The sequence below is a fragment of the Hakea prostrata genome, unplaced genomic scaffold, assembly GCF_041222555.1.
Source record: "Hakea prostrata isolate BN-2017 unplaced genomic scaffold, UWA_Hpros_2 contig_255, whole genome shotgun sequence".
Classification (NCBI taxonomy): Eukaryota; Viridiplantae; Streptophyta; class Magnoliopsida; order Proteales; family Proteaceae; genus Hakea; species Hakea prostrata.
In genome coordinates, this window is record NW_028291374.1 from 121 (window position 1) to 13,403 (window position 13,283).

General features: G+C 37.4%; 3 pseudogenes; all 3 read right to left on the reverse strand.

Moving 5' to 3' along the window:
• Nucleotides 1-4,643: 4,643 nt before the first annotated feature.
• LOC148998602 (non-specific lipid-transfer protein pseudogene) lies at nt 4,644-5,145 on the reverse strand (annotated as a pseudogene).
• A 3,402-nt stretch (nt 5,146-8,547) lies between these two features.
• LOC148998603 (non-specific lipid-transfer protein pseudogene) lies at nt 8,548-9,043 on the reverse strand (annotated as a pseudogene).
• Nucleotides 9,044-11,858: 2,815 nt separating this feature from the next.
• On the reverse strand, nt 11,859-12,354 carry LOC148998604 (non-specific lipid-transfer protein pseudogene; annotated as a pseudogene).
• Between the last annotated feature and the right edge of the window lie 929 nt (nt 12,355-13,283).

Here is a 13,283-nt window from a genome sequence, read left to right on the forward strand (position 1 = left end):
GAACCGAGACTTGCTAACACAATCTAATCTTGTCTCCCTTCTTGTTTTTTTTATCTTGAATCATCCTCCTCACAATGTCGGGGACATTTGACAAAACATTGGGTATGAGAAAAAAAAATTTCTTTTTTTTTTTTTTTTTTTTTGCATGTCGGTTTGGCTTGTTTTCGCACGTTATAGCCCACAATTTAAGAATGCTAAAAAAGGTTGTATAAAATTTACAAGAATGTTGGTTTACAAATAAACAACGAGGATGGGAGATTTGAAATCAAATCACCTGGTGTGACAAGGGGAAGCGTTCTTAGTATTGTATGGTAATGTTCTAATGGCCAAATCGGCAACATGGCACAAATTTGCCCTTCAATATACATAGAAAACTATTTGCTTCTCTATTCTTTCATCCACTTTCATATAATAAGAATCAAGGAAATGCTACATAGGGGTTGGGCGCCCACGTTTACCTACACCAAGACATTTCCAAACACGAATTTACCACCATGCCAATCTATTACCCGAATATGGAAAATGAGTGCTTCCGAGTTTTAGTCTCTATAATAATATAAAGAAATGAAAATTTTATGCGTAAGTAGGAATGAGTTTGCAAGAAGGGGCAATGTTAATATTTATTTCGTAGAGTCACCAAAACTAGGAGACAGACAACCAGCTCAACTGCCTTACAATTATATGTTAGAACATTGATAATGAGAGACTATCAAACTTCTCTAGCACTAATATGAAATTGCAGGATCTAGACATGTTTATTGATCTTCTTCGCCTCTATGCACTTTCACTTCACCTCACCCTGAAAACGTAACGAAATCTGAATGTTAGTCATAAAAGAATCACTTAACCATTATGAAATTCTCATATCTAAGAGTTTGAGATTCACGGTCGGAATAGAAATGATTTGAAAATTAACGGGGTTTTCTAGATGATGAAAATATACTTGGAGCAATCAATGGAAGGGCTAATCTTGTAGGGAAGGTGGACACCACATTTGCCGGGAAGTGCTGCAGCATTGCCTCCCTTGATTCCGGGAGTGGCTCTATAGGCATTCTTGAGACAACGACAAGCCACCTGACGGTCAGGAGTGGTTCTTGCGGCGGAGTTGAGTGCTTTCACGGAATCGCAACAAGCCCAAGACACCTTTCCTCCGTTGCGTAGAAAGGTGAGGCAAGAAGCCAATCGAGAGACCACTTGACCACATGTTAGGGCATCTGCAGCATGTGGTGCTGCCACAACCATGCAAACCCAAACAAGGCACACAACCTTCAGGACACTAGAATTGGCCATAGTTACACGTACTTCCAAGCTCCTTGATGTTCACCTGTCTCTTTCTTTTCTCCTAGTGTTTTGCTAGATCAATGCAATGAGATACGCCTTTCTATGTGTTTATTTATAAGAGAAGGGCGTAACAAACTTCTTAGGTGGTTCTGGTCTCCTTGTTTGGCTTGGAGGATTGATGGTGGTTGAGATTTGAATGCTTTTCGATGTCTTTGTCGTTTTGCTTACGTGGATTCTCTCTAAAATGGTAAGCGTAAATGAATTTTCTAATTAACTTTTTTTCGTTGGTTTTGATTAGAATTCTAATTTGAAAGAACAAACTAGCAGACTAACGGGACCATTTTGGGAATTCTGGGTCACCTACTCATTCGACTTGAGTTTGCTTGTGTTTTAGTTTTTAGAACCAACCTGTAATTACATATCTTACAACTTCAATCATCCAGTGGCGATCATCCATGTGGTTCTTGCACCCACTACATAAAGCATAGATTGACGAGTGTGTTGAATGACCAATCAGCCCCTAGTGCAACCCAAAACCCTTGCGACTTAATATCTTTAGCGCACTCCCATCAGTTTCCATCTTCGTGCAAGACCGATGTGGGCGGTTGGTATTCTTTTTTCTTTTAATATGTATAATTTCTTTGGTACAAATCCTGATTATAAATTATATGTCTATGGGAATGTTGAAGAAGGAGAAAAAAGAGTAATATGCATACGATATAGGTATAGTACGCTGAACATTACATAAAATGAGTGTAAATACAAGAATAGCTATTGTATTGAATGAAGACTGTAAGATTTTAGGAGTGACCAATCTAGGCCGTGTCTTGTCTAGCAAATTTTCAGAACACTCATTCATTTCCCCTTTCTCAATCTTACCGCTTCTCTCCGAGTAAACATATCCGTTAACCGTTGAAAATCCCATAAGAAATTCGAACGGGGCTTTCTAGACTTTTATTTTCAATTATCTTAATCGATTATAGTTCAGACTTAACTTTGATGGGGGGGGGTGAGAATGGGATCTATCTCAAAACACCTAGGAGTTGTTCATTTCAATGCTCAGAACCATTCATGACACAACAGTGAAACCTCTCAGTAGCAAGAGCTTATTTTGTGCGTTGGAGTCCCTACTATTCACGCGATGTATAATGCATCTCTCACCAATTTAGAATGTCTATCCGATTGTGGTTATTTATAAATATTAGTTGCCAAGAAGAGAACTTCTTTTGACGTGCAACCTTTTCTTCTTCCTATTGTTAATGAGATGGAAGCTGATGCTCCCAAGGAACCTAGTTCGGAACAGTTTTCCACTTTAGTTGTTTAGCAAGTTTGTTGCTTGATACTCACAAATGACAAAATGGAATCCAACTAGGTGTATGTTTTTTAATTTTGGAGAGTAAAGTTCCTTTTAATTCCTTAAAATTCACAGCCCCTTTGAATGAGTAGGTTATAATCTTTCAATATTATTATTTTTTTAATAATTAACACTTCTTAGGAGAGTGCTCTCTATAGATTGTTTATTAAACTTTTTCTTATTTCATAATTGTACAAGAAATGCTTAGGGAACGTGTTTATCATACACTAAAAAAAGTCCAAAACTTTTTAAAAACATACAAACGTAAAAAAACAAAAAATGTTTCCACAAAGAAATATTGTCGTAGAATTGTTATCAAACAGACTCTAGTAATTGCAAAAAAGAAAAAAATAATAACAAATAAAGGACCTATCCATAATTTATACAACCTAATCTGGTAGTGTCTTAGAAAAAGGGATTGTGAAGGCCATGGCTAGGCTGGGATCAGTGAAGCTGGGAGTCAAGTTCTTGAACAGAGACTTGCTAATACAATTTCAATCTTGTCTGCCTGTAAATATAAGAGTAGCTATTGTATTGAATTAGAAGATTTGAAGAGTGATCAATCTAGGCCGTGTACTCTCTATCAAATTATCAGAACAGATAAATCATTCATTTCCCCTTTCTCAATCTTACCGTTTCTGCTCAGAGTAACCATATCAAGTTAGCCGTTTAAAATCGCATAAGCAATTTGAACGGGGCTTCCAAGATCCTTATTTGCAATTATCATAATCAGTTGTAGTTTAGAGTTCTTTGATTTGGGGGGGGGGCGGATGGGATCTTTCCAAAAACACATAGGATTTGTTCATTTAAATGCTCCGGAACCATTCACGCCACAACAGTGAAATCTCCTGTAGCAAGAGTTTCTTTTGTACGTAGGAGTTCCAACTATGCACGCAATGTATAATGAATCTGTCACCAATTTAGAAACTCTATCTGATTGTGGTTATTTATCAAAATTAGTTGCCAAGAAGAGAACTTCTTTTGAAATACAAAACTTTTCTTCTTCCTATTGTTAATGAGATGGAAGTAGATGTGTCCGAAAAGAACATAGTTGGAAACAGTTTTCCGCTTTTGTTGTTTAGCAAATTTGTTGCTTTATACTAGCAAATGACAAAATGGAATTCAACCAGGTGTATCCTTTTTAAATATTGTGTCTTTATTTTTGCAGAATAAAGTTTATTTTAGTAGCTCTTAAAAAAAGTGATTGTCAAGGCTATCGCTAGGTTGGGCTCAAGTGAAGCCGCCAGTCAAGCCCTTGAACCGAGACTTGCTAACACAATCTAATCTTGTCTCCCTTCTTGTTTTTTTTATCTTGAATCATCCTCCTCACAATGTCGGGGACATTTGACAAAACATTGGGTATGAGACAAAAAAAATGGGTTGGTTTTTGTTATAGCCCACAATTTAAGAATGCTAAAAAGGTTGTATATAAATTTACAAAAATGTTGGTTTACAAATAAACAACGAGGAAGGGAGATTTGAAATCAAATCACCTGTTGTGACAAGGGGAAGCGTTCTTAGTATTGTATGGTAATGTTCTAATGGCCAAATCGGCAACATGGCACAAATTTGCCCTTCAATATACATAGAAAACTATTTGCTTCTCTATTCTTTCATCCACTTTCATATAATAAGAATCAAGGAAATGCTACATAGGGGTTGGGCGCCCACGTTTACCTACACCAAGACATTTCCAAACACGAATTTACCACCATGCCAATCTATTACCCGAATATGGAAAATGAGTGCTTCCGAGTTTTAGTCTCTATAATAATATAAAGAAATGAAAATTTTATGCGTAAGTAGGAATGAGTTTGCAAGAAGGGGCAATGTTAATATTTATTTCGTAGAGTCACCAAAACTAGGAGACAGACAACCAGCTCAACTGCCTTACAATTATATGTTAGAACATTGATAATGAGAGACTATCAAACTTCTCTAGCACTAATATGAAATTGCAGGATCTAGACATGTTTATTGATCTTCTTCGCCTCTATGCACTTTCACTTCACCTCACCCTGAAAACGTAACGAAATCTGAATGTTAGTCATAAAAGAATCACTTAACCATTATGAAATTCTCATATCTAAGAGTTTGAGATTCACGGTCGGAATAGAAATGATTTGAAAATTAACGGGGTTTTCTAGATGATGAAAATATACTTGGAGCAATCAATGGAAGGGCTAATCTTGTAGGGAAGGTGGACACCACATTTGCCGGGAAGTGCTGCAGCATTGCCTCCCTTGATTCCGGGAGTGGCTCTATAGGCATTCTTGAGACAACGACAAGCCACCTGACGGTCAGGAGTGGTTCTTGCGGCGGAGTTGAGTGCTTTCACGGAATCGCAACAAGCCCAAGACACCTTTCCTCCGTTGCGTGAGAAAGGTGAGGCAAGAAGCCAATCGAGAGACCACTTGACCACATGTTAGGGCATCTGCAGCATGTGGTGCTGCCACAACCATGCAAACCCAAACAAGGCACACAACCTTCAGGACACTAGAATTGGCCATAGTTACACGTACTTCCAAGCTCCTTGATGTTCACCTGTCTCTTTCTTTTCTCCTAGTGTTTTGCTAGATCAATGCAATGAGATACGCCTTTCTATGTGTTTATTTATAAGAGAAGGGCGTAACAAACTTCTTAGGTGGTTCTGGTCTCCTTGTTTGGCTTGGAGGATTGATGGTGGTTGAGATTTGAATGCTTTTCGATGTCTTTGTCGTTTTGCTTACGTGGATTCTCTCTAAAATGGTAAGCGTAAATGAATTTTCTAATTAACTTTTTTTCGTTGGTTTTGATTAGAATTCTAATTTGAAAGAACAAACTAGCAGACTAACGGGACCATTTTGGGAATTCTGGGTCACCTACTCATTCGATTTGAGTTTGCTTGTGTTTTAGTTTTTAGAACCAACCTGTAATTACATATCTTACAACTTCAATCATCCAGTGGTGATCATCCATGTGGTTCTTGCACCCACTACATAAAGCATAGATTGACGAGTGTGTGGAAAGACCAATCAGCCCCTAGTGCAACCCAAAACCCTTGCGACTTAATATCTTTAGCGCACTCCCATCAGTTTCCATCTTCGTGCAAGACCGATGTGGGCGGTTGGTATTCTTTTTTCTTTTAATATGTATAATTTCTTTGGTACAAATCCTGATTATAAATTATATGTCTATGGGAATGTTGAAGAAGGAGAAAAAAGAGTAATATGCATACGATATAGGTATAGTACGCTGAACATTACATAAAATGAGTGTAAATACAAGAATAGCTATTGTATTGAATGAAGACTGTAAGATTTTAGGAGTGACCAATCTAGGCCGTGTGTCTTGTCTAGCAAATTTTCAGAACACTCATTCATTTCCCCTTTCTCAATCTTACCGCTTCTCTCTGAGTAAACATATCCAGTTAACCGTTGAAAATCCCATAAGAAATTCGAACGCGGCTTTCTAGACTTTTATTTTCAATTATCTTAATCGATTATAGTTCAGACTTAACTTTGATGGGGGGGGTGAGAATGGGATCTATCTCAAAACACCTAGGAGTTGTTCATTTCAATGCTCAGGAACCATTCATGACACAACAGTGAAACCTCTCAGTAGCAAGAGCTTATTTTGTGCGTTGGAGTCCCTACTATTCACGCGATGTATAATGCATCTCTCACCAATTTAGAATGTCTATCCGATTGTGGTTATTTATAAATATTAGTTGCCAAGAAGAGAACTTCTTTTGACGTGCAACCTTTTCTTCTTCCTATTGTTAATGAGATGGAAGCTGATGCTCCAAAGGAACCTAGTTCGGAACAGTTTTCCACTTTAGTTGTTTAGCAAGTTTGTTGCTTGATACTCACAAATGACAAAATGGAATCCAACTAGGTGTATGTTTTTTAATTTTGGAGAGTAAAGTTCCTTTTAATTCCTTAAAATTCACAGCCCCTTTGAATGAGTAGGTTATAATCTTTCAATATTATTATTTTTTTAATAATTAACACTTCTTAGGAGAGTGGTCTCTATAGAATGTTTATTTAACTTATTCTTATTTCATAATTGTTCAAGAAATGCTTAGGGAACGTGTTTATCATACACTAAAAAAAGTCCAAAACTTTTTAAAAGCATACAAACGTAAAAAAATAAAAAATGTTTCCGCAAAGAAATATTGTCGTAGATTTGTTATCAAACAGACTCTAGTAATTGCAAAAAAGAAAAAAATAATCACAAATAAAGGACCTATCCATAATTTATACAACCTAATTTCGTAGTGTCTTAGAAAAAGGGATTGTGAAGGCCATGGCTAGGCTGGGATCAGTGAAGGCGGGAGTCAAGTTCTTGAACAGAGACTTGCTAATACAATTTCAATCTTGTCTCGCTTGTAAATATAAGAGTAGCTATTGTATTGAATTAGATTGTAAGATTTGAAGAATGATCAATCTAGGCCGTGTACTCTCTATCAAATTATCGAACAGATAAATCATTCATTTCCCCTTTCTCAATCTTACCGTTTTCGCTCTCGAGTAACCATATCAAAGTTAGCCGTTGAAAATCGCATAAGCAATTTGAACGGGGCTTCCAAGATCCTTATTTGCAATTATCATAATCAGTTGTAGTTTAGAGTTATCTTTGATTGGGGGGGGGGGCGGATGGGATCTTTCCAAAAACACATAGGATTTGTTCATTTAAATGCTCCGGAACCATTCACGCCACAACGGTGAAATCTCCCGTAGCAAGAGTTTCTTTTGTACGTAGGAGTTCCAACTATGCACGCAATGTATAATGAATCTGTCACCAATTTAGAAACTCTATCTCGATTGTGGTTATTTATCAAAATTAGTTGCCAAGAAGAGAACTTCTTTTGAAATACAAAACTTTTCTTCTTCCTATTGTTAATGAGATGGAAGTAGATGTGTCCGAAAAGAACATAGTTCAGAACAGTTTTCCGCTTTTGTTGTTTAGCAAATTTGTTGCTTTATACTGGCAAATGACAAAATGGAATTCAACCAGGTGTATCCTTTTTTAATTTTGTGTCTTTATTTTTGCAGAATAAAGTTTATTTTAGTAGCTCTTAGAAAAAGTGATTGTCAAGGCTATCGCTAGGTTGGGCTCAAGTGAAGCTGCCAGTCAAGCCCTTGAACCGAGACTTGCTAACACAATCTAATCTTGTCTCCCTTCTTGTTTTTTTTATCTTGAATCATCCTCCTCACAATGTCGGGGACATTCGACAAAACATTGGGTATGAGCACAAAAAATTTTTTTTTTTTTTTTTTTTGCATGTCGGTTTGGCTTGTTTTTGCACGTTATAGCCCACAATTTAAGAATGCTAAAAAGGTTGTATAAAATTTACAAGAATGTTGGTTTACAAATAAACAACGAGGATGGGAGATTTGAAATCAAATCACCTGGTGTGACAAGGGGAAGCGTTCTTAGTATTGTATGGTAATGTTCTAATGGCCAAATCGGCAACATGGCACAAATTTGCCCTTCAATATACATAGAAACTATTTGCTTCTCTATTCTTTCATCCACTTTCATATAATAAGAATCAAGGAAATGCTACATAGGGGTTGGGCGCCCACGTTTACCTACACCAAGACATTTCCAAACACGAATTTACCACCATGCCAATCTATTACCCGAATATGGAAAATGAGTGCTTCCGAGTTTTAGTCTCTATAATAATATAAAGAAATGAAAATTTTATGCGTAAGTAGGAATGAGTTTGCAAGAAGGGGCAATGTTAATATTTATTTCGTAGGGTCACCAAAACTAGGAGACAGACAACCAGCTCAACTGCCTTACAATTATATGTTAGAACATTGATAATGAGAAACTATAAAACTTCTCTAGCACTAATATGAAATTGCAGGATCTAAACATGTTTATTGATCTTCTTCGCCTCTATGCACTTTCACTTCACCTCACCCTGAAAACGTAACGAAATCTGAATGTTAGTCATAAAAGAATCACTTAACCATTATGAAATTCTCATATCTAAGAGTTTGAGATTCACGGTCGGAATAGAAATGATTTGAAAATTAACGGGGTTTTCTAGATGATGAAAATATACTTGGAGCAATCAATGGAAGGGCTAATCTTGTAGGGAAGGTGGACACCACATTTGCCGGGAAGTGCTGCAGCATTGCCTCCCTTGATTCCGGGAGTGGCTCTATAGGCATTCTTGAGACAACGACAAGCCACCTGACGGTCAGGAGTGGTTCTTGCGGCGGAGTTGAGTGCTTTCACGGAATCGCAACAAGCCCAAGACACCTTTCCTCCGTTGCGCAGAAAGGTGTGGCAAGAAGCCAATCGAGAGACCACTTGACCACAAGTTAGGGCATCTGCAGCATGTGGTGCTGCCATAACCATGCAAACCCAAACAAGGCACACAACCTTCAGGACACTAGAATTGGCCATAGTTACACGTACTTCCAAGCTCCTTGATGTTCACCTGTCTCTTTCTTTTCTCCTAGTGTTTTGCTAGATCAATGCAATGAGATACGCCTTTCTATGTGTTTATTTATAAGAGAAGGGCGTAACAAACTTCTTAGGTGGTTCTGGTCTCCTTGTTTGGCTTGGAGGATTGATGGTGGTTGAGATTTGAATGCTTTTCGATGTCTTTGTCGTTTTGCTTACGTGGATTCTCTCTAAAATGGTAAGCGTAAATGAATTTTCAAATTAACTTTTTTTCGTTGGTTTTGAATTAGAATTCTAATTTGAATGAACAAACTAGCAGACTAACGGGACCATTTTGGGAATTCTGGGTCACCTACTCATTCGACTTGAGTTTGCTTGTGTTTTAGTTTTTAGAACCAACCTGTAATTACATATCTTACAACTTCAATCATCCAGTGGTGATCATCCATGTGGTTCTTGCACCCACTACATAAAGCATAGATTGACGAGTGTGTGGAAAGACCAATCAGCCCCTAGTCCAACCCAAAACCCTTGTGACTTAATATCTTTAGCGCACTCCCATCAGTTTCCATCTTCGTGCAAGACCGATGTGGGCGGTTGGTATTCTTTTTTCTTTTAATATGTATAATTTCTTTGGTACAAATCCTGATTATAAATTATATGTCTATGGGAATGTTGAAGAAGGAGAAAAAAGAGTAATATGCATACGATATAGGTATAGTACGCTGAACATTACATAAAATGAGTGTAAATACAAGAATAGCTATTGTATTGAATGAAGACTGTAAGATTTTAGGAGTGACCAATCTAGGCCTTGTACTGTTAGCAAATTTTCAGAACACTCATTCATTTCCCCTTTCTCAATCTTACCGCTTCTCTTTGAGTAAACATATCCAGTTAACCGTTGAAAATCCCATAAGAAATTCGAACGGGGCTTTCTAGACTTTTATTTTCAATTATCTTAATCGATTATAGTTCAGAATTAACTTTGATGGGGGGGTGAGAATGGGATCTATCTCGAAACACCTAGGAGTTGTTCATTTCAATGCTCAGGAACCATTCATGACACAACAGTGAAACCTCTCAGTAGCAAGAGCTTATTTTGTGCGTTGGAGTCCCTACTATTCACGCGATGTATAATGCATCTCTCACCAATTTAGAATGTCTATCCGATTGTGGTTATTTATAAATATTAGTTGCCAAGAAGAGAACTTGTTTTGACGTGCAAGCTTTTCTTCTTCCTATTGTTAATTAGATGGAAGCTGATGCTCCAAAGGAACCTAGTTCGGAACAGTTTTCCACTTTAGTTGTTTAGCAAGTTTGTTGCTTGATACTCACAAATGACAAAATGGAATCCAACCAGGTATATCATTCATTTCTCCTTTCTCAATCTTACCGTTTCTGCTCTGAGTAACCATATCAAGTTAGCCGTTGAAAATCGCATAAGCAATTTGAACGGGGCTTCCAAGATCTTTATTTGCAATTATCATAATCAGTTATAGTTGAGAGTTATCTTTGATTTGGGGGGGTGGGCGGATGGGATCTTTCCAAAAACACATAGGATTTGTTCATTTAAATGCTCAGGAACCATTCACGCCACAACAGTGAAATATCCTGTAGCAACAGCCTTCTTTTTACGTAGGAGTTCCAACTATGCACGCAATGTATAATGAATGTCACCAATTTAGAAACTCTATCTTATTGTGGTTATATATCAAAATTAGTTACCAAGAAGAGAACTTCATTTGAAATACAAAACTTTTCTTCTTCCTGTTGTTAATGAGATGGAAGTAGATCCGTCCAAAAAGAACATAGTTCAAAACAGTTTTCCGCTTTTGTTGTTTAGCAAATTTGTTGCTTTATACTAGCAAATGAAAAAATGGAATTCAACCAGGTGTATCCAGGTGTATCCTTTTTTAATTTTATATTTTTATATTTGGAGAGTAAAGTTTGTTTTAGTAGCTCTTTGAAAAAGTGATTGTCAAGGCCATCGCTAGGTTGGGCTCAATGAAGCTGCCATTCAAGCCCTTGAACCGACACTTCTAACAAAATCTATTCTTGCCTCCCTTCTTGTTTGTCCCAAATGTTTCATCTTGAATCCTCCTCCTCACAATGTCGGGGACATTTTACAAAACATTGGGTTGAGACAGAATTTTTTTTTTTTTTGCTAGTCGGTTTGGCTTGTTTATGCACGTTATAGCCCACACTTTAAAAATGCTAAAAAGGATGTATAAAATTTATCACAATGATGGTTTAAAAATAAACAACGGGGATGGGAGATTTGAAATCAAATCACTTGGTGTGACAAGGGGAAGCGTTCTTAGTATTGTACGTTAATGTTCTAATGGCCAAATCGGCAACATGGCACAAATTTGCCCTTCAATATACATTGAAAACTATTTGCTTCTCTATTCTTTTATCCACTTTCATATGTTAAGAATCAAGGAAATGCTACATAGGGGTTCGGCTCCCACGTTTACCTACACCAAGACATTTCCAAACACGAATTTACCACCATGCCCATCTATTACCCGAATATGGAAAATGAGTGCTTCCGAGTTTTAGTCTCTATATAATATAAAGAAAGGAAAATTTTATGCGTAAGTAGGAATGAGTTTGCAAGAAGGGGCAATGTTAGTATTTATTTCGTAGAGTCACCAAAACTAGGAGACAGACAACCAGCTCAACTGCCTTACAATTATATGTTAGAACATTGATAACGAGAGACTATCAAACTTCTCTAGCACTAATGTGAAATTGCAGGATCTAGACATGTTTATTGATCTTCTTCGCCTCTAAGCACTTTCACTTCACCTCACCCTGAAAACGTAACCAAATCTGAATGTTAGTCATAAAAGAATCACTTAACCATTATGAAATTCTCATATCTAAGAGTTTGAGATTCACGGTAGGAATAGAAAGGATTTGAAAATTAACGGGGTTTTCTAGATGATGAAAATATACTTGGAGCAATCAATGGAAGGACTAATCTTGTAGGGAAGGTGGACACCACATTTGCCGGGAAGTGCTGCAGCATTGCCTCCCTTGATTCCGGGAGTGGCTCTATAGGCATTCTTGAGACAACGACAAGCCACCCGACGGTCAGGAGTCGTTCCTTCGGCGGAGTTGAGTGCTTTCACGGAATCACAACAAGCCCAAGACACCTTTCCTCCGTTGCGCAGAAAGGTGAGGCAAGAAGCCAATCGAGAGACCACTTGACCACATGTTAGGGCATCTGCAGCATGTGGTGCTGCCACAACCATGCAAACCCAAACAAGGCACACAACCTTCAGGACACTAGAATTGGCCATAGTTACACGTACTTCCAAATCTCCTTGAAGTTCACCTGTCTCTTTCTTTTCTCCTAGTGTTATGCTAGATCAATGCAATGAGATACGCCTTTCTATGTGTTTATTTATAAGAGAAGGGCGTAACAAACTTCTTAGGTGGTTCTGGTCTCCTTGTTTGGCTTGGAGGATTGATGGTGGTTGAGATTTGAATGCTTTTCGATGTGTTTGTCGTTTTGCTTACGTGGATTCTCTCTAAAATGGTAAGCGTAAATGAATTTTCTAATTAACTTTTTTTCGTTGGTTTTGAATTAGAATTCTAATTTGAATGAACAAACTAGAAGACTAACGGGACCATTTTGGGAATTCTGGGTCACCTACTCATTCGATTTGAGTTTGCTTTTGTTTTAGTTTTTAGAACCAACCCGTAATTACATATCTTAAAACTCCAATCATCTAGTGGTGATCATCCATGTGGTTCTTGCACCCACTACATAAAGCATAGATTTACGAGTGTGTGGAAAGACCAATCAGCCCCTAGTGCAAGAAATGCTTAGGGAACGTGTTTATCATACACTAAAAAAAGTCCAAAACTTTTTAAAAGCATACAAACGTAAAAAAATAAAAAATGTTTCCGCAAAGAAATATTGTCGTAGATTTGTTATCAAACAGACTCTAGTAATTGCAAAAAAGAAAAAAATAATCACAAATAAAGGACCTTTCCATAATTTATACAATTGAATTTCGTAGTGTCTTAGAAAAAGGGATTGTGAAGGCCATGGCTAGGCAGGGATCAGTAAAGCTGGCAGTCAAGTTCTTGAAACGAGACTTGCTAATACAATTTCAATCTTGTCTGCCTGTAAATATAAGAGTAGCTATTGTATTGAATTAGACTGTAAGATTTGAAGAGTGATCAATCTAGGCCGTGTACTCTCTATCAAATTATCAGAACA